Source organism: Nicotiana attenuata, chromosome 6 (assembly GCF_001879085.1).
Source record: "Nicotiana attenuata strain UT chromosome 6, NIATTr2, whole genome shotgun sequence".
Taxonomy (NCBI): Eukaryota; Viridiplantae; Streptophyta; class Magnoliopsida; order Solanales; family Solanaceae; genus Nicotiana; species Nicotiana attenuata.
Window position 1 is genome coordinate 31,985,556 of NC_031994.1, and position 6,688 is coordinate 31,992,243.

Consider the following 6,688-nt stretch of genomic DNA (forward strand, 5'->3'; position numbering starts at 1 on the left):
AAAATTTAGGATATGAATTGAAATTTTAGGATATGAAATTAATTAACTAAAAAAAGATTAGGATATGAATTAACTAAATTAATTTGTTCTTGTTTTATTTGTATAGATGGAACATTGTACTAGGATGTACAATAGGAATTATCCTAATCAGCAGGGATTGCGGGAGGATTTTGTAGAAAGGTGGATGACTTTATTAGACATGCAATGTCACTTCCACTATACCTAAGTGAAGGAGTAATTAGGTGCCCTTGTGTTAGGTGCGACTGTATGAAGTTTTGAAAACCGGCAAAAATTAAGCATCAACTTTATAGGAAGGGGTTTATAGCAAATTACTTTGTGTGGACTAATCAAGGAGAGATCGATGGTAGCCATGGGATAATTCATAACGTGGTTGTGGGTGGAAGTAGTAGGTCGGTGGAGAATACAAATCGTGATTCTAGAATTCATGATATGGTTGCGGATGATTTTGGGATGCACTTAGGGGGTGAGCCCAATGAAAATGTTGAACAAACTCCTAATGATGACGCAAAATATTTTTTATGAACAGTTAGAGGAAGCTAGTCGTCCACTACGTAATGGAAGTCTGCACTCTGAGCTGTCTGTTGCAGTTAGATTACTATGTATCAAATCTGATTGGAATATTTCTCAAGCAGCCATGGACTCTTTCATTGACCTTATGAGTGAACTAGTTGACCCTAATATCAAATTACCTGGTGATTTCTATAAGGCAAAGAGATTAGTTTCTAAGTTAGGACTTCCGTCAATGAGAATTGATTGTTGTGAAGATGGTTGCATGTTATATTATAAAGATGATGCAAATTTAAGCAGTTGTAAATTTTGCGAAAAGTCTCGTTTCAAGAGGCTTTCCAGCGGGAATATGGTCACTATCAAGGAGATGCATTATTTACCTCTTATACCTAGGTTAAATAGGTTATATGCGCCGATGAGTTCTGCTCCTCATATGAGATGGCACTTTGAAAATAGAAGACCACCTGGTGTTATGTGTCATCCTTCAGATGGAGAAGCTTGGAAGCACTTTGATAGGACATATCCAGATTTTGCTAGTGAACCAAGGAACATTCGGTTAGGTCTGTGTGCGGATGGCTTCACGCCTTTTTCTGTATCTGCGACACCATATTCATGTTGGCCTGTCTTTCTTACACCTTATAATCTACCACCCGAGTTGTGCATGACTAGTCCATACATATTCTTAAATTATATTATCCCCAGTCTACGTAATCCGAAAAGTTTGATTGATGTATATTTACAACCTTTGATTGATGAGCTAAAACAATTGTGGTACGATGGTGTTGAAACATATGACATACCAACCAAGAAGAATTTCAATTTGCGTGCTAATTTAATGTGGACAATTAATGATTTTCTTGCGTATGGAATGTTGTCTGGGTGGATGACTGCTGGGAAGCTAGCTTGTCCTTACTACATGAAAAATAGTAAAGCGTTCACTTTGAAACATGGCCGGAAGCAGTCATGGTTTGATTGTCATCGTCAATTCTTGCCTCCTGATCATGAGTTTAGAAGGATGAAAATGCATTCAAAAAGAATAAAATGGAATATAATTCTCCACCTCCGATACTTTCAGGTGAGGAAATTTGGGAGAGGGTCCAAAACTTCAGTAAAGTTACTGAAGCTCCACCTTATAGGTTCCCCGGATACGGTGTTACTCATAATTGGACGAAATAGAGTATATTTTGAAAGTTGCCTTATTGGAAGGATAATCTTCTCCGTCACAAACCTGATGTCATGCATATTGAGAAGAATTATTTTGACAATTTGTTCAACACAGTGATTGATGTTAAAGGTAAGACAAAGGATAACCCAAAGGCTAGAATGGACTTACAAGAATATTGCAGGCGGTCTGAATTATACTTGCAGACAGAAAACAATGGTAAGATATTCAAGCCCAAAGCAAGTTACACATTCAGTTTGGAGGAAAGACGGCAAAATTGTGATTGGGTAACGAAATTGAAGATGCCTGAGGGTTATGCGTCGAATCTTGGAAAAAAAGTTGATATGGAGGTAGGAAAGTTGAGCCATTTGAAAAATCATGACTGTCACGTTTTCATGGAGACCTTAGTGCCTATTGCATTTTGTGGTTTGCCTGAAAGAATCTGCAAACCCATCACAGAGATTAGTTTTTTTTTCAAAGACTTGTGTTCTTCCACATTAAGGGAAGAAAACCTACTCCGGATGGATCACAACATTCGTGTAACTTCTACTAAGATGGAAAAGATATTTTCATGTGGTTTTTTTGATGTGATGGATCACCTTCCAATCCACCTTGTACACGAGGCACGACTTGGATGGCCTGTTCAATGCAGATGGATGTATCCCTTTGAGAGGTAATATTATAAGTTTGATGTAATTTTCCGTTTTATTTGAATGTTCTTGGCTAACCTGAAATTATGTAGGACAATTGGCAAATGCAAATAATTTGTTAAGCAGAGGAATATGATTGAAGGATCTATATGTGAAGCTTATCTTGCAAAGGAAACTGCTCATTTTTGTTCTTATTATTTTGAGAGTAATGTGCCATGTGCTAGGAATAGGCCCAACAGGCACACGGTCGACCTTAGGAATGATCCATTATATCCGCCTATGTCCATATTCAATCAACCAGGCCGATGTTCTAAGGATGGTAGAAAGAGAAGTTTGAGTGATATGGAGTTCAAGTCAGCTACACTTTACGTGTTGCTAAATTGAAACGAAGTTGTACCATATCTCAAGTAAGTATTGATTTAGTAGTTATCAAAATATAAAAATTAATAAGATATTATCTCAATGCAACTACTAAAAATATTTGATGTGTCACAGTCATTTTGTGGGTCAATTTGGCCATGATGCTGTATATACAAGATTTGATACATGGTTCAAACAATTTGTAAGTTTATCCTTAAAATATTCTAACACTATGTAGGTAAACAATGTTTGGAAGTTATGCTAACTTATGAATTTTTTTAACAATATGTAGGTAAATGATCCAAATAATGGTGTAAATCAATTTTTGAAAGATATATCTTGGGGACCTGGGCTTGAGGTCACAACAATTTCTAAGTACGTTGTGAATGGTTATAAGTTTCATACAGAGGATTGCTCTAAAAATAAAAGTAGCAACAACAGTGGGGTGTGGGTTCAAGGTGGTGATGGCAACCAAGTTGGAGATATTGATTATTATGGTGTGCTCAAAGAAATAATAGAACTAGAATATACAGGTTGGCCATTTAAGAAATTGATACTCTTTAGATGCAAGTGGTTTGNAAGAAGAGTTACCTTCCTTCACGCTTTTCATGATTAAACACCTATTGAGTAATAGTCTAGTATGATAGTATTTGGCTAGACATAGTTTGTTTTAGCACGGTGATAATGTATTAACCTTAATGTTCCTGCCTTCAATTTGTTTAAGACTGATGTATGCTAGCCTTGGATAAACAGTAATGGACTGTATATGTGGACCCTTATATAGAAATATCTAGTTTTCGATTTTCATACGATTTTTTGCAATTGAAAGCTCAATAGCTTCTCTCCCCGTCACAGTATAGGAATCACCCCTAAAAATATGTTAAATAAAGCTGGATCTTATTTTATCTTAGGAAGTAAAATTTCAGAATGCAAACATGTTGATGCATCAGTGTACATGTGTATGAGCATAAAGTCTGGATTGAATTGAAACATGCCTATTCCTGTCATATGGCCTATTTTTATTTGATTTAGTTCAGCAGTAAGTCCTGAATTGAAACCAAGTCTCTAATGTCATGATATTAGTCTTACCGCCCGGATCACTTGGGCTCGTAACCACTGGGCCTAATGTGGCCCAGCTGCATAATACTATGCCAAACACTTTCAGCCTTGAAATTAATTTTACCCAGTTGAGCCCATGGGATTCGATTTTGAGTCTCAGGTCCAGCTGGATGTCTGTTTGGGCCTGCCCCAAGGCCCAGGCTTTAGATAACTGTACAAACAGTTTTAAAATAAAATTAGACTGGTTCCTTTCTTCTTGGGCTGGCTTCGAGGCCCAACAGACTAAAACTCTTAATACACTATTGGAATTGTGGTGGAATTTAAAATATAGGCTTGGGGCTTTCCAAGCTAAGTAGCGAACTTGAATTAAGGGTCTTCAATAATGGAGATTCCCTTGTTAAAGTTCGGACTTGAACTTGAGGCCCGAATTTTGAACGCCCTTAATAGTAGTTTATTAATAATGTTAATTAGTTAGGCCTTTAGGGACAATCCATAATAGAAAAAGTAATAATTCCTTTAGGATGGCTTTAAAAATAAATGAGGCGTGCCACGTCAAATAAAGTTTCAAAACTCGTAGCCCTCTTTAATTATTTTAAAATATTCAGAACTCGGGTTGTGCCACTTAGCGAATTTTCGTGGCTTCCCGCAAAGTTAATAAGACGCTAGCCGTTTAGGCGCGCTTTTAATAATTTACCTTCCTAGACTCGGGTGTGCATTTCATGCAACCCAAATCCAAATCCTAAAACGTTGAATAGGAGGTGTTGAGGATCCGGGTGCATTTCATGTGACGTAATCCAAAAATACGCTCTTAAACGGCGTTCACTTTCGTAAAAATAAAAATAAACTAAAAGCGGTAAATAATCTTAAAAAATTGCACTATAGGTTTGAGTATGTATACAAATCAGATTTTTTTAGCCATTTATAATAATTTAAGCGACCGTGCTAGAACCACGGGATCCGGGGGTGCCTAACACCTTCCCTCGGGTCAACAGAATTTCTTATTCAGAATTTCTGGTTCGCAGACTCCAATTGGGAAGTCGACAATTTTCCTCGATTTGGGATTTAAGTTAAACCGGTGACTTGGGACACCAAAAGCCAATCCTTTCCCAAGTGGCGACTCTAAATCAAATAAATAATTCCATTTCGAATAATGTCACTTTAAATGGAAAAACTCCCTTATACACTATCCTTCGGGGTAGGCGTGTAAAAAAGGAGGTGTGACAGATGTAATTTTCTGTTTTAATTTAAACAAATGTTCTTGGCTAACCTGAAATTATGTAGGACAATTGGCAAATGCAAACAATTTGTTAAGTAGAGGAATAGGATTGAAGGATCTATATGTGAAGCTTATCTTGCGAAGGAAACTGCTCATTTTTGTTCTTATTATTTTGAGAGTAATGTGCCATGTGCTAGGAATAGGCCCAACAGGCACACGGTCGACCTTAGGAATGATCCATTATATCCGCCTATGTCCATATTCAATCAACCAGGCCGATATTCTAAGGATGGTAGAAAGAGAAGTTTGAGTGATATGGAGTTCAAGTCAGCTACACTTCACGTGTTTCTAAATTGTCCCGAAGTTGTACCATATCTCAAGTAAGTATTGATTTAGTAGTTATCAAAATATAAAAATTACTGTGATTACATCTCAATGCAACTACTAAAAATATTTGATGTGTCACAGTCATTTTGTGGGTCAATTTGGCCATGATGTTGTATATACGAGATTTTATACGTGGTTCAAACAATTTGTAAGTTTCTCCTTAAAATATTCTAACACTATGTAGGTAAACAATGTTTGGAAGTTATGCTAACTTATGAATTTTTTTAACGATATGTAGGTAAATGATCCAAATAATGGTGTAAATCAATTTTTGAAAGATGTATCTTGGGGACCTGGGGTTGAGGTCACAACAATGTCTAAGTACGTTGTGAATGGTTATAAGTTTCATACAGAGGATTGCTCTAAAAATAAAAATAGCAACAACAGTGGGGTGTGGGTTCAAGGTGGTGATGGCAACCAAGATGGAGATATTGATTATTATGGTGTGCTCAAAGAAATAATAGAACTAGAATATACAGGTTGGCCATTTAAGAAATTGATACTCTTTAGATGCAAGTGGTTTGACCCACATCCAACAAGAGGTACAAGAGTACACAATCAATACAACATAATTGAGGTTAATCATACGAGGGAGTATGATCGCTATGATCCTTTCATAATTGCACATAATGTTAGGCAAGTGTATTATGCTCCTTATCCATTGCAGCGGAATAAGTCTGATTGGTGGGTTGTAATAAAAACTAAGCCTGTGGGTAAGGTAGAAGTCGAGAATGTGTTAGATGTTGCATATCAAAACGATATCTCCAGTGTTCACCAAATAGTGGACGAAGTTTTAGAAAATGATTTGGAACATCCTGAACACATATTGGAAGAAGTTGATATAGATGAAGTAAGAATTATAAAAAACGAGGAAGAAGAATCAACTGATGAAGCTCAAACTAGTGAGGAAGAAGAATTCTCGGACGAGGAACTATACGTCGATGAGCTTTAAAAAGTTGGTTTCTTTAATAACTCTCGTTTATAGCTAGTTTCTTTATATGTTTCAATCTAACTATGTATTATATTATGCAGATGACAGGCAAGGGTCGAGGTAACAGTGATCCTACTGGTTCTCGGGGTCGAGAAAAGGCTAGAAAACCAAAGAGGAGGGTAGAAGATACTACTCAATCCCTTCCTGCCTCTTCACAGATGCCTATGCCTATGCCTATGTCTGGGCCTCCACCCCAGGGCTATTCTGAGCTGCCAGCGCATCACCAGCCCTACACCTTCGTGCAGACACCAGGTCTTTCTTCACAGGGCCATAGGACTGTACGTCCGGCATACAGTCCAGTTGCCGCACGACCACGTGGATCGCTGCCATCTGCA